This window comes from Antennarius striatus, chromosome 19 (genome assembly GCF_040054535.1).
Source record: "Antennarius striatus isolate MH-2024 chromosome 19, ASM4005453v1, whole genome shotgun sequence".
NCBI classification, from domain to species: Eukaryota; Metazoa; Chordata; class Actinopteri; order Lophiiformes; family Antennariidae; genus Antennarius; species Antennarius striatus.
This window is the reverse complement of record NC_090794.1, coordinates 7,043,641-7,055,151: the sequence shown is the minus strand read 5'-3', so window position 1 is coordinate 7,055,151 and position 11,511 is coordinate 7,043,641. Positions and strand designations below refer to the sequence as shown.

General features: G+C 39.1%; 1 long non-coding RNA gene across 1 annotated transcript; it reads right to left on the bottom strand.

The window, feature by feature from the left end:
* Positions 1–402: 402 nt before the first annotated feature.
* Positions 403–11,436, bottom strand: LOC137613801 (uncharacterized). The gene is made up of 4 exons (XR_011038997.1): positions 11,345–11,436; positions 10,090–10,162; positions 1,146–1,221; positions 403–1,076 (listed from the first exon to the last, which is right to left on the bottom strand). It is a non-coding gene; the product is annotated as an uncharacterized lncRNA (long non-coding RNA).
* Between the last annotated feature and the right edge of the window lie 75 nt (positions 11,437–11,511).

Sequence of the window (11,511 nt, the reverse complement as noted above, 5' to 3'; positions counted from 1 at the left end):
CCCCTGTGGAATGACGTTATCTCATGAACAATAGAACGTTGTTCGGTGTGTCCAAACGCCCCGACATGTTTCAGTGTTTCTGCTTGGTTTGGTGTCGAGAGGCATTAACTTAGTTTCATTAAATAAGACAGAAAGTCTTTCTTGAGGGCGTTCTGAACTTGATGTCACAGCTCATTCAAAAGGATATTAATAAAGCAGAGGATAAACATTGGTCATGTTTTATCATATTTTTTTAATTCATCCTGACATTTCTAGATCCATGTTTGTCATCCGTTGTCACCAGGAGCCTTTTGTAAAATGTGAGCAATTGTACTCAATCAGTCAGTGTAAAAAGTGAGTAATTCCGCAGAAGAGCAACTCATCTCCTGACACTTAAAAGGTTTTGATTGTGGTTGGCCGGTCCCAAATGCAGTCCACAAGAAAACAATTCATCTGAGCAAAACAATCAAAGGCGATTCTCACCCCATTATTGGCTGATGCAGTCATTGATCACCAAAATGCGATGTTTTCTGACTATAGAGAAAATACAAGAAGCAATAGTAAAGCAATAAGAAGATGAAAAAGTAATTAGGATTTTTTTTTTCTTTCTCTTGACAGGTAAAAAATTGCTTAAACTCTTAAATCCCTGTCTTAAAGCAAAGTCTTAAAGTTCGAATGTTGATTGTTCGTCCTGGAAGGAACATGAACGTTTGTATCAAAGATTGACGCATTTCATCTGAAACCCTGCACAATAATCTCTTGAAGTCTTTGTGATTTACTCTCTGGGGGATTTATATGGCTGTACTGAAGTTTATAGCAATTAATCCAATAGGTGTTGAGACATTTTATTATGGTTTAAATGAATGAACAGGAATCTGTCAGTTTTATTTAAAGCTAGCGGTTTGGTTCTGGGTCAAAATTGAATCTGTCACTGAGGTTCTAATAACAGGACATCCATCTGATCGTGCAGCCATCACTGAGAGACGTGTACACAGAGGGATTTTCTGCAGTCTTTCTGCAGTCTCTCAGCTTCCTGGAAGACCGGTTTATCGAACGCTGGAGTGGGCGCACGTCTGATGTGGTTTACGTTGCCTGTGCTGTAAATGGAAAAAGGGAATGAAGAACTTAAGCAGTCCCAGCGTCCTCGTTTTGCTTGTCACACTTACGTTGGAAGATGGAAACAGGGTGTGGCACATCTCAACTGACCATGTAGGAGTGCATTGTCCTTTGCCAATCCCACGCCTGCCCTTGGATACAGTGATAAATCAGTGGGGATCAGTTCTGCTGGCAGATAACTGACACATTAAATTGCAAAGGGTAAAAAGGCGAGGTATAAAAGGCTACATTCCAATTCATTTGCCCCTCAGCCAATTCATTCGGAAAATTCAACGAAGCACGGCCCGAATAGGAGAGAGCCTGTGATTTAAACTGCGTCTGCACAGAGATCATTCTGTCATTGTAGGTGTAAAAATGGTCATTCCCTCTTAGAATCAAAAGGATGAATCATTGTCGCAGCCGAGGTTCTGGGAAACCTCTGGATGGACTGAAGAAATGTGTTTGGTCACTGCATCTGCTAGTGCTATTACAGCGTCACTGAGGATAAAAAGGTTAATTTGTGCTATTTGATTAACTCCCCAAGAACAGTAATTCAAATATCCACCTTATATCGTGCTTTTACAGCTCTGTCATCAATCATGCAGTGCAATTCTGCTGTGTGGTGAATTTTTATTGTTCTTTTCTTTGAAATTAGACTTAAAGGAACGAAAATCACAAATGATCTACTATTATGAAAAGTTATATACAGGAAGACAGTGTAAAACAAACTGAAGACAGATCACAGTATTTGTTTAATTATGTATTTAACCTGATGCAAATGTATCGTATGTGCCAAAGCTCCTCCATGTCCCATCAGCACAGGAACCAAAATGCCACCAACTGATTGCACGTCTGTCCCCTTTAATGCAAAACTCAAAGCAATCAGTGGCATCTGTCTCGTTTTGCTGCGCGCATGTGTGGGTGTATAATAATAAAAGAACGACCAAGAGAGAGAACAGAGAACAAAAATTGCAATTATATGTTTTTATATGATACAGTAACAACTGCCTCTGTTCGGAACAGGAAAAGCCGTTTGTTTAAGAATTATAATAATGCCCCAAAGTCTTTGACTGCTTCGGTGTTACACAACTCCACCTCTGACTGGGATTGGGAGATATGTGATTCAAGAGCCCTGGATTGCATATTTGACTGCAGGATGGAGGCTTTCATGTATATTTCAGAGAATATCTATTATTTACTAAAAGAAGTTCCTTTCGTCTTCCCTCATGATGCTTTTTTTATGGAGTTAATAAGGGAAGCATCCGAGAAACAGTGATCAGCACCTTCCCTCTGGCATTACTGGAATTATACCCCCATACAAATATTATTGGTCTTGAAAGTGTTTTGTGAATACACAAAATAGTAACAGTTGTTCTGTCCCCTGATCAAACTTCTCTCTGCTGCAAACTGCTAATCAACGCTGTAAGCGCACAGATTTCCATTCTCGTGTGACCATCTCTAGATGTTAAATTATTCTCGTGAGAAGAGTTTGGATATAAGAACTGAGCTTTAAGCGAGCCTACATTTGCATGATTGCACCCACTTTGCGCTATGTGGCAATTAAACACTTAAGTGTAGCGTGAGAGTAGCTGAGATGGAAGAGTCGGACGACTTACTCTGTCATCATTTGCAGAGGATTGATTGTGAGAAAACCACCTGTCATGGCAAATACGCTAATGCTGGAGCAACCAAACCATCCAGAGTACTGATTTCAAATAGGGTGTGTTTTATTGATTGAGACTTCAACTTTACATTTGTTAGAGGAAGAAATTTCCTGTCTTTCTACTCTCACACAGCTCAGCCTCACTTTCAGTGAGCATGAACACTGGATGGAATTCATCAAGGTTCCCAGAAACAACCCTTAATGAATGCTCATCTTTCTTTTGAGATGTGTCTGCTGGAATTACCAATAGGTATACATTTGCTAGCATTACCTATATGAACTGACCGGATCCGATTCGGTGTTGGGTCCGAATCGGGTCTGTAATGATGGTGTTTTATTTTCAGACACACTCTTGAACAATTATTGTTTTGGCAATACTTGAGTGAATCACATCTTGATTGTTGCATTTTTTTCTCATCAAACTATGGCATACATTTTTTCAAATGGAAAACATTACTTTTACTGGATATTTTTTCCCTTCAGCTTTTCCTTCAACTAAAATGTATTTTTCAAAAAGCTCTTCAAATTCTGGATGATTACTGTAAAAAAAAACAACAACTTTACAAAAAAAGGCTCTCAAGGTTTTTCTTCTTTCACACATTCTGAGCCTCCATCAGTCCAATTCTCTTTCCATCTGCCTCCCTATTTCAGTTTTCAGATTTCATGTAAATCTATCCTCTCTCTCATTTCACTGCCTCGCCATCCCACTCTATACTTTCAAGGCATAGGAGTCCATACGTACATTCACAGCATCATCACCAGCGGCAGTGTTAAGTAGGCGGAAACCATCAGGACAGCCCTATAGCAGCGCAGAGAGGAGCTGTTTGTGATGGATGGCATTAAGAAGACGGTTGTTAGCCTCATACATAGAATCAGCTTTGGCTCATCTGATTCAGGGTTTTAGCACTGATGTCTTCCGTTCTTTTATCAACTCATTCTCTTTGCAGGCAGAATAAAAGCTAGCACCCAGGTAAGGGCCCGCTAAAATTAGCACGAACTCCCTATGCACATCAAAAGACCTTTTTTTAAGATGACAATTTCATTTCAAGGCCTCACGTTGTGCCTCAGTTGAATGAGTAATGGGGCTCACAAAGACAAGATCTTTAAAGCTGTCAAATTTGGTCAAGAGGCCAACTTTGGTCATTTATGGCCCCAGCTGTGTATTTACTTGAGCTGATATTTTTAATTTACATATTTCCAACCATAAATTTATCAATGTAAATATAACTTTTTCAGAATATTTTTCAGATTTACCACTGCAGAAGTCTTAAGGCTGACATTTATTCCTCAAGATAATAATAGAAAAAGCTCAGCGGATGAAGATGAATCGGCATAGAGTGATGAAGTTCAAGTGTCTAGCACTTTAGAATATATTTCATAGTTAAAGGAAGCTGTAAACAGTAGGTTTGATAAACACAGTAATTAATAAAAGTACAGTATTCCTGTATGAAGGTCATAAATGAGCCCATTCTATCATTTTAATAGCAGCAATAGCTGAGTCGCGCCAGGGTCAATGAAACAAATAAAAGGGCTACTGGGTATCTTTTCAGACTGATGAATCTTTTGGAGCTATAACTGATACTATAAGCAGAGTCCACTCTAACATCAGTATTGTTGTACAACAGCCAGCAGCAAAAGAGTCAGTGCTTTGTACATCTGAGGGTTTTCCCACAGTCCTCGTGTTTGCAAAAGCAGTCTTTCCAATAGAGAAAGATTTTCCAATCACAAACTAATCAGACACATCAGTGAAAATCACACCAACACATACAGTCCACTCACAAACATGACCACTGCATTTATATAATAAATAATAAAGTGGAGTTTAGTAGCGGAGCAATATGTCGATGATAACCTCAGTGTTTTAATGACACTGAGCTGCCTTGACGGAGGTTTGTGTTCTGTCGGTGCTGTCCAGTTGATGGATGAGTGTGACCATGATCACTGAAGGTACTGCCTACATGGCAGCAGAGGAGCAGCACCATATCTGCATTTATTTTTTTGACATAATTTTATATCAGAGTCACTATATATACATGTATATTTCCTGGGGAAATATATATATATATATATATATATATATATATATATATATATATATATATATATATATATATATATATATATATATATGTCATTATATACAGTATATATAATGACATCATATCATCACATGTACTTGTATCTGCAGAACATTTCATAGCGGAACATTTTAGAAAAGTGACGCAGGCATGTATCGTATCCCTTCGGGATGTGCAGTGGCTCTATAGTGTGTACAGACATATATACTCATATCTTTCCTGCACTCATGTTTTGTTGTCATGCTTAAGTGTCGTATAAATAAATCCCATTAAAATCCTCTAACTTTCTAGAACTGTACTTTGGTATGCGTAATGGAAAATGGGAGTAGGAAAAAATATGAATTTTTCTGCAACACAACAGACTGAGTAAGTTCATTAGTCATTCCATTTGTATCTCCACTTTCTGTTGTTATATATTTAGGGGTTTACATCCATTATAACCTGTATGTAGGCCTGCGTTTTACCATCATTATAGGCTTCTAATTAACTCATAAATCAAAATGCACTGTGTTTCTGGACAAAGTAAGACTAATGGAAGCTGGAGCGAGACTCTACTCTGAGACTCCTGTCTTTCATCCTGCAGTTTGAGATCTCCCATTTCCTTTTCCTTCTCCATCATTTGATTCAGTCTATTTCTGTGTCTTCCTCTTTGTCTCCTGTGGTATTTTCATTCCTTCATCTCTTTTCCGGTAAATTCCCTCTCATTCCCCCGCTGTCCGTCATCTGTGACCGGAGTCTTCCTGGCTTGTTTTCAGTACTGACTGAAGTCCTGACCCCTTCCTCACAGTCTCTTCTTCCCTCGCTCTCTCTTCCTCCTAACATCCAGGAGTAGCACTCAGTCATTCTTCTTGGCACATGGTAGTCCCTTGCGCCTCTTCGATAGTCACGCTCCGATGCTTTGGCGGATTGCATAAGACAATGGTGTCAAACAGCCACTCAAGTCTTCGCCTGTGGAGAAGGGACTGGAAACACAAATGGTCAAACAAAGCAGTTTGTTTGTGGTGGGGGCGATGGGACAGTTCTGTGGTTGTGATTTAACTTTAGATAAAGATTCTGAAATTGTTTGCTTGGTTTTCAAATAAAGGATGTTTCTTTATCTAATAGATTTATTTAATTACTTTTTTGGAAGCATAATGAAACCATTTTTCTTCCATAATATGTTTATCATTATTATATGTTTATTATTATTTAATAGGTATAATACAAAAACAGACGCACAATTTAAATATGAAAACTAATAACCACAAGGATGTAGATGAATAGGTAAATAGAACAGAACATGAACAGAAAAGAACCATATCCAGACTGAATGTTATATTCATCTGACAGACAGACAAGATAAAAGCTAATGTTAAATTATGTTTTGTGTTTACATTTTACACAGGCCTGTTGCATTATTGACACTATGAAAGCTTTGTCAGCTTGTACTTATTTCGTCTAATATAGCTCACTGATGCTGATTTATGCTCAGTCTGAAGTAAGACATGGGAAGCGATGAGAAAGAAACAAGCCACAATGCCCCTCAGGTAAAAACAACCACAGCATTTTAAATTTGAAGTTCAAAATCAAACCACATGGAATTCAACCAAGCCGGAAGGATTTGAGCTAACCCCTTATTATTTCTCTTCGCATTCAGTTTTGCAGGTTAAGATCAATATCATTATCATTTATTTTGAGAGCATTATTTGATTTTTTTTTTCTAGTCATACCACAAGCTGTGGGATTCATTTCAGATGCACTCTGACATGACTTGAATAATCAAACACAGGATGGAGAGAAACGGTGAAGGGGTCATTTTCAGAGCAAGCCACAAAGCTCTCATACCTCTGTTAATGCCTATCAGTAATCCAAAGGCAAAGCCTGCTACAGAGATGCACAATGGCTGCAGACTGGTGTGTGTTCAGGCCTTCTATCATGAATGATTTCAATCGTTTTGCTGTCTTACAGATGCGCTTGCGTAATCTAATCAATCTTTATATCTGGGGCTGGGGCTGCTGCTGCTCTGTTTTCTGACTGCGCCAATAATTCCACTGTGGACCTCTGACCATCAATCAGAACACAAAAGGAGGCATTGCTTCCATCAATAACCTTGGAATCCTCTGCAGAGTGAAAGCCAACACAACTGAGGTGCAGTAGAATAAAGATGTACAAACAAAGCTAAGACAAAACCAGTGTCTGTGCAAACAAGGTCTGTTCAGATCAGATATGCTAATGATTGGATGAGTTGTAGAGAAACGTTCAAAAGGGAGGAGACAGTAGAAGGTTGTTAGGACCAAGTTAATTAGCTTAAAAAAGAGTGGAACAGATCTGAGAATATGAGAAGGTGTGCTTGGTTTTTGCTGCCATGATGCGTGTGTGTATGGGTGTTTGACTGCACATCACGAAACAGAAACTAATTAGCGTGACAGCACCTTGAGGAGCATCGTTTTGAAGAGCTCTTTGTCTGCTTTCTAGGCAGGTGAAAGTGCATTATGGTTTTAAGACCTGTCAAAAAGCTTTGAGCCTTATGATACTTGAAGGAAGTGTGTTTTCCTAAATGTTTATGCTAATAGGAAATGTTCAGTCACAATGGATGGTTTAAAAGAAGCCAGACAGGAAACTATGCTGGGCCAGCAGCCTCCCTAGGCCCAAGTTTGAATGAGGTTTTCACTTGTTGTATTTTTAGCTGACAACCCTCCCTGTGGTAGTTTTTACGCTGTAAAGTGAAAACAGGGTGGAACAGTTTAGTCCAGCATCACCAGACCAGCAAATATTAAAAGGTTTAATTTTAGTCTTCACAGTTCTCTTGCACAACATAATCCTTAACTTTTTGTTTTTAAAAATGGGGGCTGACATTTCAATGCCCTCTAGTATGGGGACATTGAGAGGATGTTGCAAATACAGTTCAATGCACCTGATCCAATGCATGGCAATGAAAACCCTTGTCATCGCGCAGCAGTGGTGGCATTTCAAGTCTCTGCACTCTCTCATCAGTTCTGGAAGGTTATAAATTCTAGCCTACAAAAAATGGAAATGCTGGCATATCACTTATCATTTTCCCAGCCTCTTTAGAACCAAAGGAAACAAATGGACCAGAAAACACATAAACTAGAATGAATGAGAATAAACCTAATTTTTACTAAACTAGAATAGCCCAGTTTATGCTGCATAACGTTTATTGTGTATATCAAATATACTTCCTCGTGTCCTTTTTATATACTCTGAATGTACTACTGAGCAGCTAGAGTAATCCAAACAAATCCGTGCAGCCGTTAGCTACAGTGCTGTGGCATTCTGCAAAGTGTGGACATTGGGAAATGAAAGAACACAAATTGCCATTCCGCTCTGCTCATCACCAAAGGCAAACACAGAAAGCAGCCGCAACATGACATTTTTTGTGTTTGTTTCCACCTCCGAGAACTGAATGTTAATATCAAAGTATGTATTATTTTACACTCAGTATGAGGCTGAAGTCCTCTCTTAGAAAACAACAGCCAGTTGCCTTATGCCACCATTTATGCAAATTTTTGTATCCCCATCCTGACAATAGACTGTTGCAGACAGTAAAGAGGGATTGGGTGTCCAGGATTACTGCTGGTGTTTCTACTCTACCTCACAATATCACATCATATTAAAATCGCTGTATAACGTATTCCACTTTGCCTTCAGAAATGTAAAAAATCAGTGCAGTCACCATGATTAACATGGTCTAAAAAGGATTATGGGATTCTGTGACATCTCAGTCACGTCCCAATAGATGAGACATCATACTGTACTGAATAGCATCTGGTATATGTTTGCAGGCTTACACTTGAATAACTTATGGTAAAGGGTTAGTTGGAGCATAAATCAATTGTACAACACAACAGTCGACTGCTGGCAGACGTCAGCCACAGGTGCAGGACACAGTGTGAAATTAAGAAGCAGCTGTAAAATCCCTGTGAAGCTTTTAAAGGCTACACATGTTGTAGTTTGTAGTCTTGATTCAAAGTCATGCTTTATCCAATGTAAAGATGATGCACAATGTTAAATTCAGCTGAAATCTGTGTAGGTAGAGTCGGGGCCAGCCGAGGCAGTGTGAGTTGAGCTATACTGCCATCAAGAGGATGGTGAGGATTCAAGAATTATTCTAGAAGAAGAGAACTGCTGCTATTCATCTTCAAACCAAGGAAACACAACTTCCCTTTTTACAGCAGTGTTTACATGTTACATCAAAAAAATTATAGAATTGCTGTTCCCAGAAAACTGGATTATTAGTTTTACTGCTCCTTCTGGATTAGTCATTAATTTGAATGATTAACACAATTATTTTGTGTTGTACATTCAATGTATTTTAATAAAACAGATCGGACAGAATTACAAATGTGTAGACAGAACAAAAATAATTACATTAACAGCCTTCTCTGAGGTGAGTAGATTAGCGCAGAGGTGTTAGTGGATAAGCAGTGTGTCAAAATATAGAATAGAGCAGTCATTTACAATACTGGATTAAGATATTTAACTAAACACATCATAAATTATTTGAAATCCGCAGCTTTACATCACTGAGAAATAAAGTGGAACACTAACAGAGGGTTAAGAGTAAACTGAGTAGATTCATGTATTGGGTTTTACTAAGGTGTTATTAGTACATTTTCTTTCAGAAATCAGGTTGAGTCAGTTTTGCTTTCAAAAACTGATACGACCAAAGATTCTGTTTTGTACCAGCATTAAAAGGGATTCGTGTATATTACTTTGCTCTGATGTAGCAAATTGTACACAGAAGGGGTTCACTACAGCAGTTTAGCACTATATTACAAATTCTACATGGGGGAATGGCTCAAATGGACCATGCAGTACAATCTCTTAATGGCTCGAGTCTGGATTTTTCACTGTAACATTGAGCTTAAGTTGTTATGATAGTGTGATACATCACTGCTGCAGCAATTATAGAAACTCACTAATTCTCACCACCAGATGTCACTTTTGGACAACTTTCACCCCTGGACGACTTCATAGATAGATAGATAGATAGATAGATACTTTATTAATCCCGGAGGAAATTTCATGCTCTTCATAATGGCAGTTCTACAAATACACTCCAGTGTAGACTTTTGTATTGGCTGTTTCCAGCCTGTCAAAGGGTACTGGAGAATAGCGTGCTGTTCCTTTGTTGATATCTATGCTTTTACTGTAAAGAAAACCTGGCTCTACAGCAAACAGTTGTGGTCTTTGAAGACTTGAGTAGCTCTAACCCCATCATCTGAGTTTAACCACCCCCACGGTCCTATGGAGGTGTGTTTACCCTGCACATACCTTCAACCACTGCTGACAACATTGAACTGCAAACCTTTCCCACAGTCACAGGCTCAGCATGCATCATGGCAACCTGACATGGCAACACAGGAATAGCATCAGCAAGCTACATATAGTGCAATGTTCTCTCTCTCTCTCCCTCCCTCCTTTCATTAAATTGCAGCTCGAGGGCCTACATTTGAAAAACTTCTCTAATGTTCAAACAGACCCTTTAACTTCACACACAAACCCTATTGCTGAAGTAGAATTAAGAAGCTTAATATGCTAGCAAGAGAAGTTTCCTGTGATATAAACTTAACAATTTACCTATACATCGATACATGAATTGTTTAATTCCTGCAATCAATTGTTGCTTTTTAACAACGTCATATGTTTTTACACATTTATTTATATATTTATATATTTTAAATAGCATGACGAGGTTAGATAGGAATCTCCATGGACTACGATATTTGTAGATGACATTGTGATCTGTAGTGAGAGCAGGGAACAGGTGGAGGAGAAGCTAGAGAGGTGGAGGTTTGTCCTGGAAAGGAAAGGAATGAAGGTAAGAAAGAATACATGTGTGTGAATGAGAGGGACCCAAGCGAAAGAGTGAGGTTACAGGGAGAAGAGATGAAGAATGTGGAGGATAAGTACTTAGGGTCAACAGTCCAGAGGAATGGAGAGTGTGGAAAAGAGGTGAAGAAGCGTGTCCAGGCAGGATGGAACGGGTGGAGGAAAGTGTCAGGTGTGATGTGTGATAGAAGAATTTCAGCTAAAATGAAAGGAAAGGTGTACAAAACTGTGGTGAGACCAGCGATGTTGTTTGGTCTAGAGACAGTGTCACTGAGGAAAAGACAGGAGACAGAGCTGGAGGTAGCAGAGATGAAGATGCTGAGGTTCTCTCTGGGAGTGACCAGGAAGGATAGGATCAGGAATGAGTACATCAGAGGGACAGCACATGTTAGAGGTTCTGGAGATAAAGTCAGAGAGGCCAGACTGAGATGGTTTGGACATGTCCAGAGGAGAGATAGTGAATCTATTGGTAGAAGGATGCTGAGTTTTGAACTTCCAGGCAGGAGGACTACAGAAAGACCAAAGAGGAGGTTTATGGATGTAGTGAAAGAGGACATGAAGGTAGTTGGTGTGAGAGAAGAGGATGCAGAAGACAGGGTTAGATGGAGGCAACTGGTTCGCTGTGGTGATCTCTGAAGGGGAAAGCCGAAAGGAGAAGAAAAAGAATATGAGAGATTGTCAAAAATATATTAATTACCATATTTGACGTTGAAGCATCGGAACATCGCAGTAGAGGGGAAGTAATGTGCAAAGAAAAACAATAGAGGATTTAATTGGTTCATTCCGCACTGTCCCTAATATTGACCAATCACACGCGTGAATGGGCGGGACTTGCTGGGTTTTTTTTTTCTTCGATTTTACAGT